Genomic DNA, 13239 nt, shown 5'->3' on the forward strand with positions numbered 1-13239 from the left:
TGGGAGCCGTCGGAAACGGTGTGCGAGGAGGCAGAAGAGGGGCAAGCGCGGAGGCGTCCGGGCCAGTCTGGCGGCCAACCCAGCGCGACCGGCGGTGCCCTCCATTCTTCTGGCGAATGTTCGATCGCTGGACAACAAAATGGATTACGTTCGCCTGCTGAGGTCTACGAACCGGACGGTGCGGAACTGCTGTGTGCTCGTGTTCACCGAGACCTGGTTGAGTGACAACATTCCGGACTCTGCAGTGCACCTGGAGCGGCTAGCGTGCTATCGGGCGGACCGTGCAATTGTACGAGGGGGAAAGTCGCGTGGAGGTGGAATATGCGTCTACATCCGAGAAGAATGGTGCCGGGACTCTGTGGTGGTATGTAAGCACTGCTCGCCGCTTGTGGAGTTTGTGATCATTAAGTGCCGTCCTTTTTATCTGCCGAGGGAATTTACCGCGATTCTGCTAGTCGCGGTATACATCCCGCCTTCCAACATCGAAGGAGACAGGATCGCGGCGCTTGGTGAACTGTACCAGGCTGTCAGTGAACAGCAAACAGCGCACCCTGACGGTTTCACCATCTTCGCTGGAGACTTCAATCATGCCAACCTGAAGTCTGTTTTCCCGAGGCTTCACCAGCATGTTCCTTTTCCGACACGTGGCGACAGCTTCCTGGACCTAGTCTACTCGGCGCAAAAGGGAGCTTTCAAAGCCACCCCCCTCCCCCATCTGGGGCTTTCTGACCATCTCACCGTTTTGCTTTTGCCCGCATACAGACAATTGGTAAAGGCATCCAGGCCGGTTCGGAGGCAGGTTCGAGTGTGGCCTGAGGGTGCCTCCGATGCACTTCGTGACTGCTTCGACACCACTGACTGGGACTTGTTTAAGTAGGCAGCCACCTACAACGATTGGACGGACATAGAGGAGTATACTGACTCTGTTACCTCTTACATCACGAAGTGCATCGATGATGTGACTTGCTCGAAATCCGTCGTCACTCGCGCGAACTGGAAGCCGTGGCTGACGGGGGCTGTCCTCAGACTGTTGAGGGAGAGAGACAAGGCTTTCAGAGCGGGGGATGAGGCTGGCTTGAGGACAGCGAGGGCCAACCTGTCCCGAGGCATCAAAGTATAGTAAGTATACCGTGCCAAGCGGTCCTCTGAGGATGCCATCTGCTCTGCCCTCCACTCGGCCCTCACCCATCTGGAGAGAAAGGACTCATATGTGAGGTTGCTGTTTGTGGACTTCAGCTCTGCCTTCAACACCATTGTGCCGCAGCGACTCATCTGCAAACTCGACGAGCTGGGCCTCAGTACCTCCCTCTGCAACTGGATACTGGACTTCCTCTGTCAGAGGCCTCAGGTGGTGCGTGTTGGCGACAAAATCTCCGCCAGCATCACGCTGAGCACGGGGGCCCCCCAGGGCTGCGTGCTCAGTCCATTACTCTTCACCCTGCTGACGCATGACTGCACTGCGACCTACAGCGACAACCGCATAGTGAAGTTTGCTGACGACACGACTCTGGTGGGTCTCATCACAAAGGGCGACGAGACTCGGTACAGGTCGGAGGTTGACCTTCTGACCATGTGGTGCAGGGACAACAACCTCCTGCTGAACGTTAATAAGACCAAGGAAATCATTGTTGACTTCCGGAAGGGTCACACAACACACCTGCCGCTGATCATCGATGGTGCTGTGGTGGAGAGGGTGAGCTGCACCAAGTTCCTGGGGGTGCACATCAGTGAGGACCTCTCCTGGTCCGCAAACACCTCGTCACTGGCAAAGAAAGCTCAGCGCCGCCTGTACTTCCTGCGGAAGCTCAGGCGTGCATGTGCTCCTCAGGCAGTCCTGTTTACATTTTACCGTGGCACTATTGAGAGCGTCATCACCAGTTGCATCGCTGTCTGGGGTGGTAACTGCACTGAACAGAACTTGAAGGCCCTGCAGCGCATAGTGAATACGGCTGGTAAGATTATTGGTGCTTCGCTCCCCTCCCTGAAGGACATTTACACCTCCCATCTCGCCCGCAAGGCAACCTCGATTGCCAGAGATGTGAGTCACCCGGCTCACTCTTTGTTTGACCTTCTGCCCTCTGGGAAGAGGTACAGGAGCCTGCGCTCCCGCACCACCAGACTTGCCAACAGCTTCTTTCCCCAGGCTGTTAGGGCCCTGAACTCGCTACCCCCTTCTGCGTAGCGTGTGGCACTGTTGCGCTATTTTCGGGAATGTCTGCTGTACGCGCACTTGCTCCTTTTTTTTTCTGCTCCTCTTATTTATTTATTTATTGTTGTGTTATTTATTCATTATTTATTCAGCACGCTTTTGTTATACTTGTTACTTGTTTGTCTGTTGTGAGCCATGTCTTGTCACCGTGGGATAGGGGGGAACGAAATTTCGGTTTCTTTGTGTGTCTTTGGCATGTGGAGAAATTGACAATAAAGCTGACTTTGACTTTGACTTTGAAAAAATTTTGCGGAACCAGTGGAGGACAGGATGTTCCTTGTTGCTGTGGATGCACACAGTAAATGGCCAGAGGTGGCTATCATGAGATCAACCACTGCAGAGAAGACAATCGAAAAGTTAGGAGAACTGTTTAGTCGGTTTGGATCCCCTGCCCAGCTCGTCTCTGACAATGGACCCCAGTTTGTCTCACAGGAAATGGCAGTGTTCCTACAAGCTAACGGTGTTCAACACATTAAGTCAGCCCCCTACCACCCCGCAACAAATGGGCTTGCTGAGAGGTTTGTTCAAACCATGAAACATGCCTTGAAAACATCACAAGGGCAAGGAACACTACATCAGAGACTGCACCACTTCCTACTAACCTATCGGAACAGTCCACATGCAACCACCAAGACATCTCCTGCTAGCCTGATGCTAAAGAGAGACCTGCGCACCATGTTTGACCTCTTGAAGCCCTCAGCAGTGAAGGACATTGTCCAATGTCAACAGGAAAAACAGGTTAGGTGCAGAGGACAGAAGGGCAAAGGATGAGTTTTCACGCCAGGAGAATCTGTGTTGGCAAGGAACTACCGTGGCGAACCAAAGTGGATTCCTGCCACTGTTATTGCACAAACGGGACCTGTATTTTATACTGTTCAAACATCTGATAGTGTGTGTTGATCAACTCCTACAGACTCAGTTAGGGCTAGCGGAGCTGTCCCTCAAAGATTTTCCTGATGGCTCTTCCAATGTCAAAACACCGGTTCACATACCCTCCCGAGTGCAGGACTCAACCACACTAACGCCAACAGTCCCAGCTGAGGATGTGCCCGAAACAGAGACTGAGACATCTCCCTTTGCAGAAGCTCCTGCAACAAGTTCGCCATTGGTCGACCATAGAGCTGATCCTGTGCCCCCTGATAGGAGATATCCTATCAGAGAGCGGCGAGCTCCTGCACGCTTGGACTTATAGGTTAGTGGATGACCCGAGTTATGGGGGTGCGGAATATTCCCATGGGTGTAAATTGAGGTTATCCCCTCTCACCCAAAGTTAGTTTTCATGGGAACATAATTGTCATAAGTAGGCTGGACCACATATGATAATTGTTTAATGGTAGTTACTGATAGATCTTGGGAATGTCTAGTTCTAGGTGCGTAAGACTATGTTGTTCATGCATATAGCACGTTCATTGTAAGGGGGGAAGGAGATGTTGTGTATTTTGGGCTAACTCATGTTCCGTAGTAGGAAAACTCCGGAAGTGGGAGGGGCAGCTTTGGGGGCGTTCAGTGTTGTGATGTACGCCCTGTGAACTGATTGTGTGCAAGGAATAAAGCAGTATCTATCACGTCGTTGTCCGAACAATTCTTGCTACATAAGAACCTGGAAAATAGTAAGGATATAACACGTCCCTGCCACAATCATGCGCCCAGCGCGTAACGGCCGCGTGCAATGGCTGCGCACAAACGCCGCGAGCAACCGCCGCGAGCAACCGCCGCGCGCAACGGCCGCTGAAAAGCCGCACACTTCCTCTTGGTTACAACTGCAATAGCCGATCGGAATTGCTGCGCGCAACAACCGCGCGCAATGACCGATCGGAAAGGCCGCGCTCAATTGCTGATCGCAACGGCGGCGCGCAACGTCCGCTCAAAAGCTGCACACTTCCTCTCGGTTGAAACCACTATGAGCGATTGGAATTGCCGCGTGCAATGACCGCGCGCAATGGCCGATCGGAACTGCGGCGCGCAATAGCCAATTGCAACGGCCGCACGGAACGGCCGCTATAAGCTGCATACTTCTTCTCGGTTGAAACTGCAATGGCCGATCGGAATTGTTGCGCGCAACGACTGTGCGCAATGGCCGATCGGAATGTCCCCTCGCAATGGCCAATTGCAACGGCCGCGCGAAACGGCCACTCCAAAGCAACACAGTTTCTCTCGGTTGAAACTGCAATGGCCGATCGGAGCTTTCGCACGCAGTAACCGCGCGCAATGGCCGATTGGCACGGCCGTGCGCAACGGCCGCGCGCAACGGCCGCTCCAAAGCCCCACACTTCCTCTCGGGTGAAACTGCAATGGCCCCACAACGGCCGCGCGCAACGGCCGCTCCCAAGTGGCACGCTTCCTTTCAGTTGAAATTACACAAAGTGCGAAGGCCCATTCATTTACTTTTGGGATTTCGGTGGAGGGCGACATTCCCACAGCGGCAATCCAACAGTAGCGCAATAACAGCGCAGAATGGCATATCGGAAACGGCCACGAGCAACGACTGCGCATAATGGACGATCGGATTGCCGTCCCACACTGACGGAAGTGTTTTTTTCGGCCACCTCGTGCTTGTGCGCGGCCTCCCGGTAGTCCCAAGAGCGCATAGAAAAGGCACAAAGTGCCGTCGGACCGCTGAAAATTGTCTATCCGCTCTCCTGGTGCTTTTTTCGGCCGCCTCAGGCGTGTGAGCGGCCTCCCGGTAACCCCAGGAGCTCGTGGAAACGGCACAAAGTGCCGTCGGACAGCTAAAAAGTGTCCATCCGCTCTCCTGGTTCTTTGTTCGTCCGCCTCGGGCGTGTGCGCGGCCTCTCGGTAGTCCCAGGAGCGCATGGAAAAGACACAAATTGCCGTCGGACCGCAAAAAAGTGTCCATCCTCTCTCTTGGTGCTTTTTTCGGCCACCTCCCGCGTGTGCACGGCCCCCAGGTAGTCCCAGGAGCGCGTGGAAAAGGCACGAACTGCCATCGGACCGCTAAAAAGTGTACATCCGCTCTCCTGGTGCATTTTTCGGCCACCTCGCGCGTGTGCACGGCCTCCCAGTAGTCCCAGGAGCGCGTGGAAAATGCACAAATTGCCGTCGGACAGGAGAAGAGGCGGATCTCCGCTAAGTGCGATTGACGGTGTATTGACACGGCGTGTCCGCCTGAGGGAGGTAATTCCCCCCTACAGCTGCAGCGGCAGCGCTGAAAAGTCTCCCCGAGCCCCTGGAACTCTGCGCGGGGGGGAGATGCGTCCCGTGCGAGGTACATAATCGCGCTCCACGGTCAGCAAAGCCGCTTTTGGTGGGCTAGCGGCCCGCTAGAAGTCTACTAACACTCCGTGATCTCCGCCGCGGAGCTTAAATAGTGTCTATCCGTTCTCCTGGTGCTCTTTTCAGCCACCTCACGCGTGTGCGCGGCCTTTATGTAGTCCCAGGAGCGCGTGGAAAAGGCACAAAGTGCCGTCAGACCACTTCACTGGTTTCTTTTATATCAAACAAATTGTTTTAGGTTATTCACCTGACATGTTTCGGCGGTTTCTTCCGCGTGATTAAATAAGGAAAAACAAAATGAACTTAGTACAATTATGCCGTCAGACCGCTAAAAAGTGTCCATCCGCTTTCCTGGTGCTTTTTTCGGCCGACTCGCGCGTGTGCACGGCCTTTCGGTAGTACCAGGAGCGCGTGGAAAAGACACAAAGTGCCGTCAGACCGCTAGAAAGTGTCCATCCGCTCTCCTGGTTCTTTTTTTGGCCGCCTCGCGCGTGTGCGCGGCCTCCCGGTATTCCCAGAAGCGAGTGGAAAAAGCAAAAAGTTCCATCGAATCGCTAAAAAGTGTCCATCCACTCTCCTGGTGTGTTTTTCGGCCACCTTGCGTGTGTGCGTGGCCTTCTGGTAGTCCCAGGAGCGCGTCGAAAACGTATAAAGTGCCGTTGGACCGGAGAAGAGGCGGATATGCGGTAAGTGCAACTGACGGTGTATTGACAAGACGTTTCCGCCAGAGGGAGGTAATTCCCCACTACAGCTGCAGCGGCAGCGCTGAGAAGTCTCCACGAGCCCCTGGAACTCTGCGCGGGGGGGAGATGCGTCCCGTGCAAGGTACATAATCGCGCTCCACGGTCAGCAAAGTCGCTTTTGGTGGGCTAGCGGCCCGCTGGAAGTCTATTAACGCTCTGTGATCTCCGCCGCGGAGCTTAAAAAATGTCTATCCGCTCTTCTGGTGCTTTTTTCGGCCGCCTCCCACGTGTGCGCGGCCTCCCGGTAGTCCCAGGAGGGCGTGGAAAATGCCCAATGTGCCTTTGGACCGCTAAAAAGTGTCCATCCGCTTTCCTGGTGCTTTTTTCGGCCGCCTCGGGCGTGTGAGCGGCCTCCCGGTATTCCCAGCTGCGCGTGGATAAGGAACAAAGTGCCTTCTGACCGCTGAAAATTGTCTATCCGTTCTCCTGGTGCTTTTTGCGGCCGCCTCGGTTGTGTGAGCAGCCTCCCGGTAGTCCCAGGAGCGCGTGGAAAAGACACAAAGTGCCGTCAGACCGCTAAAAAGTGTCAATCCGCTCTCCTGGTTCTTTTTTCGGCCACCTCCCGCGGGTGCATGGCCCCCCGGTAGTCCCAGGAGCGCGTGGAAAAGGCACAAAGTGCCATCGGACCGCTGAACATTGATTATCCGCTCTCCTGGTGCTTTTTGCGGCCGCCTCGGGCGTGTGAGCGGCCTCCCGGTAGACCCAGGAGCTCGTGGAAAAGGCACAAAGTGCCATCGGACCGCTAAAAAGTGTCCATCCGCTCTCCTGGTTCTTTTTTCGGCCGCCTCGCGCATTTGCGCGGCCTCTCGGTAGTCCCAGGAGCGCGTGGAAAAGACACAAAGTGCCGTCGTACCGCTAAAAAGTGTCCATCCGCTCTTCTGGTGCTATTTCCGGCCACTTCCCGCGTGTGCACGGCCCCCCGGTAGTCCCAGGAGCGCGTGGAAAAGGCACAAATTGACATCGGACCGCTAAAAAGTGTACATCCGCTCTCCTGGTGCTTTTTTGGCCACCTCGCGCGTGTGCACGGCCTCCCGGTAGTCCCAGGAGCGCGTGGAAAAGGCACAAATTGACATCGGACCGCTAAAAAGTGTACATCCGCTCTCCTGGTGCTTTTTTGGCCACCTCGCGCGTGTGCACGGCCTCCCGGTAGTCCCAGGAACGCGTGGAAAAGGCACAAATTGCCGTCGGATCGGAGAAGAGGCGGATCTGTGTTAAGTGCGATTAACGGTGTATTGACTCGGCGTGTCCGCCTTAGGGAGGTAATTCCCCGCTACAGCTGCAGCGGCAGCGCTGAAAAGTCTCCCCGAACCCCTGGAACTCTGCGCCGGGGGGAGATGCGTCCCGTGCGAGGTACCAAATCGCGCTCCACGGTCAGCTAAGCCGCTTTTGGTAGGTTAGTGGCCCGCTGGAAGTCTAATAACGGTCCGTGATCTCCGCCGCGGAGCTTAAATAGTGTCTATCCGTTGTCCTGGTGCTTTTTTCGGCCACCTCACGCGCGTGCGCGGCCTTTATGTAGTCCCAGGAGCGCGTGGAAAAGGCACAATTTGCTGTCAGACCGCTAAAAAGTGTCCATCCGCTTTCCTGGTGCTCTTTTCAGCCGACTCGTGCGTGTGCGCGGCCTTTCGGTACTACCAGGAGCGCGTGGAAAATACACAAAGTGCCGTCTGACCGCTAAAAAGTGTCCATCCGCTCTCCTGGTTCTTTTTTCGGCCGCCTCGCGCGTGTGCGCGGCCTTTCGGTGTACCAGGAAAGTCAAAGTCAAAGTCAGCTTTATTGTCAATTTCTCCACATGCCAAAGACACACAAAGAAACCGAAATTTCGTTCCCCCCTATCCCACGGTGACAAGACATGGCTCACAACAGACAAACAAGTAAACAAGTATGACAAAAGCGTGCTGAATAAATAATGAGTAAATAACACAACAATAAATAAATAAATAAGAGGAGCAGAAAAAAAGGAGCAAGTGCGCGTACAGCAGACATTCCCAAAAATAGCGCAACAGTGCCGCACGCTACGCAGAAGGGGGTAGCGAGTTCAGGGCCCTAACAGCCCGGAGAAAGAAGCTGTTGGCGAGTCTAGTGGTGCGGGAGCGCAGGCTCCTGTACCTCTTCCCAGAGGGCAGAAGGTCAAACAAAGAGTGAGCCGGGTGACTCACATCTCTGGCAATCGAGGTTGCCTTGCGGGCGAGATGGGAGGTGTAAATGTCCTTCAGGGAGGGGAGCGAAGCACCAATAATCTTACCAGCCGTATTCACTATGCGCTGCAGGGCCTTCAAGTTCTGTTCAGTGCAGTTACCACCCCAGACAGCGATGCAACTGGTGAGGACGCTCTCAATGGTGCCACGGTAGAATGTAGACAGGACTGCCTGAGGAGCACATGCACGCCTGAGCTTCCGCAGGAAGTACAGGCGGCGCTGAGCTTTCTTTGCCAGTGACGAGGTGTTTGCGGACCAGGAGTCACTGATGTGCACCCCCAGGAACTTGGTGCAGCTCACCCTCTCCACCACAGCACCGTCGATGATCAGCGGCAGGTGTGTTGTGTGACCCTTCCGGAAGTCAACAATGATTTCCTTGGTCTTATTGACGTTCAGCAGGAGGTTGTTGTCCCTGCACCACGTGGTCAGAAGGTCAACTTCCGGCCTGTACCGAGTCTCGTCGCCCTTCGTGATGAGACCCACCAGAGTCGTGTCGTCAGCAAACTTCACTATGTGGTTGTCGCTGTAGGTCGCAGTGCAGTCATGCATCAGCAGGGTGAAGAGCAATGGACTGAGCACGCAGCCCTGGGGGGCTCCCGTGCTCAGCGTGATGCTGGCGGAGATTTTGTCGCCAACACGCACCCCACATCTGGTGATGTGTCTTTCCTGATTGTGTAAGAAGTCCAGTAGCCAGTTGCAGAGGGAGGTACTGAGGCCCAGCTCGTAAAGCACGACGAAACGAACACATAAGACTGTCGGACGAACACTCATTAGACGAACAAATCACCGTACTGACGGGACAGAGAGTGGCCGCTGCGTGTGCGTGTGCACGCGCCGCCATCTTGAAAGGAAGGAGCGCGTGGAAAAGACACAAAGTGCCGTCGAACCGCTAAAAAGTGTCCATCCGATCTCCTGGTGCGTTTTTCGGCCACCTTGCGCATGTGCGTGGCCTCCTGGTAGTCCCAGGAGCGCGTGGTAAAGGCACAAAGTCAAGGCGTTTCCACCAGAGGGAGGTAATTCCCCACTACAGCTGCAGCGGCAACACTGAAAAGTCTCCCCGAGCCCCTGGAACTCTTCGCGAGGGGGAGATGCGTTCCGTGAGAGGTACCAGATCGCGCTCCACGGTCAGCAAAGCCGCTTTTGGTGGGCTAGCGGCCCGCTGGAAGTCTATTAATGCTCTGTGATCTCCGCCGTGGAGCTTAAAAAAGTGTCTATCCGCTCTCCTAGTTCTTTTTTCGGCCACCTCACGCGTGTGCGCGGCCTCTTTATAGTCCCAAGAGCGCGTGGAAAAGACACAAAGTGCCGTCTGACCGCTAAAAAGTGTCCATCCGCTCTCCTGGTTCTTTTTTCGGCCGCCTCGCTCGCAGAGATGCACTCGGGCGAAGCATCCAAGCTCCAAATGACGCCTCAAAAAGCCCCGAACATCAGTGAGTCACTGATTGTGTAAGAGTGCACTTACCTTTGTTGTTGCCTGGGTTGTGTGCTTAATTGCATATGACGTTGTGAACGCGTGTGCATGTGTGTGTATGTGCGTGTGTGTGTGTGCGGGTGTGCGCTTGCGCTTGTGCGTGCGTAACGGCCGCATGCAATAGCCGCGCACCACGGCCGCGAGCAACCGTCGGGCGCAACGGCCGCTCAAAAGCCGCACACTTCCTCTTGGTTACAACTGCAATGGCCGATCGGAATTGCTGCGCGCAACAACCGCGCGCAATGGCCGATCGGAAAGGCTGCGCGCAATTGCCGATCGCAACGGCGGCGCGCAACGTCCGCTCAAAAGCTGCACACTTCCTCTTGGTTGAAACCGTTATGACCGATTGGAATTGCCGCGTGCAATGACCGCGCGCAATGGCCGATCGGAACTGCGGTGCGCAATAGCCGATTGCAACGGCCGCGCGGAACGGCCGCTATAAGCTGCATACTTCTTCTCGGTTGAAACTGCAATGGCCGATCGGAATTTTTGCGCAATGGCCGCTCGGAATGTCCCCTCGCAATGGCCAATTGCAACGGCAGCGTGCAACGGCCACTCCAAAGCAACACACTTTCTCTCGGTTGGAACTGCAATGGCCGATCGGCGCTGCCGCGCGCAGTAACCGCGTGCAATGGCCGATTGGCACGGCCGTGCGCAATTACGATCGCAACGGCCGCGCGCAACGTCCGCTCCAAAGCCGCACACTTCCTCTGGGTGAAACTGCAATGGCCGATCGGAATAGCTGCGTGCAACGACCGCGCGCAATGGCCGACCACAACGGCCGCGCGCAACGGCCGCTCCCAAGTGGCACACTTCCTTTCAGTTGAAATTACAGAAACTGCGAAGGCCCATTCATTTACTTTTGGGATTTCGGTGGAGGGCGACATTCCCACAGCGGCAATCCAACAGTAGCGCAATAACCGCGCAGAATGGCATATCGGAAACGGCTTAACTACAGAAATTAGTTAATATAGCCACAGTGTTTGAACGATCAAACAGCGACATAGAGACAGACAGTTCAGTCTAACTGCATAACCTGTCAGCATAACCGTGTGATTACGCAATCCTCATAGGAGGCCAGGCACGAAGTTGCCTGCTCTGAGCGACTTGTCTAGTTTCAACATAACTATAAAAATTCAGCGACTTTGGTTCAAAATGATACAAAACTACTGAAATTGTAAAGAAAATGCCTTTATAATACAAATAATTGAATTTGTTTTTTCCCCTATTAATGATGACACGGGAGGCATGGCCTCCCTTGCCTCCACTGACCACACGTCCCTGGAAGCCATAGAAAGTCAGTCGGCATCCGGGCCGCGCAGTCGGGTTTTCTCAGGTCCTCTCGGCTCATCTCGCGAGGTTCGACCTCTCAATTTTTGTTTGACAACTGAAGCAAAAAAATCTCGAGTTTTTCGTTCGAATCCCGATTTTTATACAGTATCTCACAAAAGTTAGTACACGCCTCTCATATCTGCAATGTTTTGATTATATCTTGTCATGGGACAACACTGAAGAAATTACACTTTGATCCAACGTTAAGTAGTCACTGTAAAGTTTGGATAGCGAAGTATATTTATTGTTACTTCTAAGTAACTCGATACACAACAATGAATGTGTTTAATGCTAGCAACAAAAGTGAGTACACCCCAACTGAAATTGTCAAAATCGGACCCAAATATCAATGTTTCGAGTGGCCACCATTATTATTTCCATTGTTTATGTCACGTCTCGTCCCCAACTGCTCCACTATGTGTCTGTTGTCTTGGTTTCTGTCTGTGTGCTCGCCCCTCCCCTCCTGTGTGCCCATGATCAGTGTGATTGTTCCCACCTGCCTCTCGTTACCTGTTGTGTATAAAAGTCCTGTCTGCCCCTCACTCCCTGTCGGATCATTGGTATTGGTTGCTGCTGGTTTTGGTTTTGGTTTTGGTTTTGGTTGCTGTCGTTCGGTGTTGTCGTCCTGTCTTGGTGCCGTCATGTCCTGCTGTCTTCTTGTTCCACGTCCCGGTCAGTCAGTCAAGTTATTGTTTAAGTCATGTCAGTTTACCGAGTCTGTATTTTGAGTTGCTTCAATAAACCCTGGTCCAAGCTGCACTTGGTCGTCCTGCTCCATGCTACACCAACCGACCGTGACAGAATGATCCGACCATCACAACGACCAGCGCTTGGACCCCCCTCCACCACCAGCTCCCGCTGCGACGCCCGATCCACATCCGAGCATGTTCCAGCGCCATGGGCTTGCAGCCGCCATCGGATCTTGCTCCAGCGACGCCGGACTCACGGTCGCCATCGGAATTCCCCCCCGGCGCCATCAGCTCTGCGACCGTCGTCGGACTTCGCTGCCGCGACGCCGGACCCGCGGCCGCTATCGGAGTGCCCCCCCGGCGTCATCAGATCATTTTTATTGATCTGAAAAAAGCCTTCAACACAATAAATCATGATATATTTTTGCAAAAACTTGAAAGGTATGGGATCAGAGGGGTGGGGCTACACTGGTTAAAAAGTTACATAGACAACAAAAAAAACAGTTTGTGCAGGTGGGCGAAATAAAATCCTCTCTTTTGGATACAACTTGTGGTGTACCGCAAGGGTCGATATTGGGACCAAAATTATTCATATTATACATAAACAAAATCTGTGATTTCTCAACAATTCTGAAATATGTCATTTTTGCTGATGACACAAACATCTTCTGTATAGGTAATGATCTCCAGCAGCTGTCAGAGGCTGTTACAGCAGAATTGCGGAAGCTTAAGTTGTGGTTCGACGCAAAGAAACTATCCTTAAATTTAAAAAAAGACCAAATGCATGGTGTTTGGCAAAATAAATAAACACCCATATACTTCTGCAGAATTAATGATCGATAGTGTTAAATTGGAAAGAGTGTTTGAGAATACATTTTTAGACGTGATAATCGACCACAACTTAAACTGGAAACCACATATCAAGCATATCAAATCCAAGCTGGCAAGTACTGTGGGAATTTTATGTAAAACAAGAACAACTGAACAACAAATCACTGCAAACACTGTACTGTACACTCTTTTTACCATATCTGAATTATTGTGTCGAAGTATGGGGAAACACCTACAGGAGTAACCTGTAGACAATATACAACATGCAAAAGAGAGCAATACAGATAGTTCATATTATGAACACACAAATGCACTGTTTCTAAAAACACAGTCATTTAAATTTTGGGATCTGGTAGAACTAAAAACTGCTAAATTTCTGTTTAAAGCACGTCAAAATCCACTCCCCGGAAATAATCAGAGATTGTTTAGTGAGCGAGAAGGGGAATAGGAGCTGAGAGGCAGATTGAACCTCAAACAACCGATTGCTCATAGCACTTTGAAGAGCATGTGTCTGTCTGTCTGTGGGGTGAAACTGTGG

The sequence above is a fragment of the Syngnathus scovelli genome, chromosome 2 (genome assembly GCF_024217435.2).
Source record: "Syngnathus scovelli strain Florida chromosome 2, RoL_Ssco_1.2, whole genome shotgun sequence".
Classification (NCBI taxonomy): Eukaryota; Metazoa; Chordata; class Actinopteri; order Syngnathiformes; family Syngnathidae; genus Syngnathus; species Syngnathus scovelli.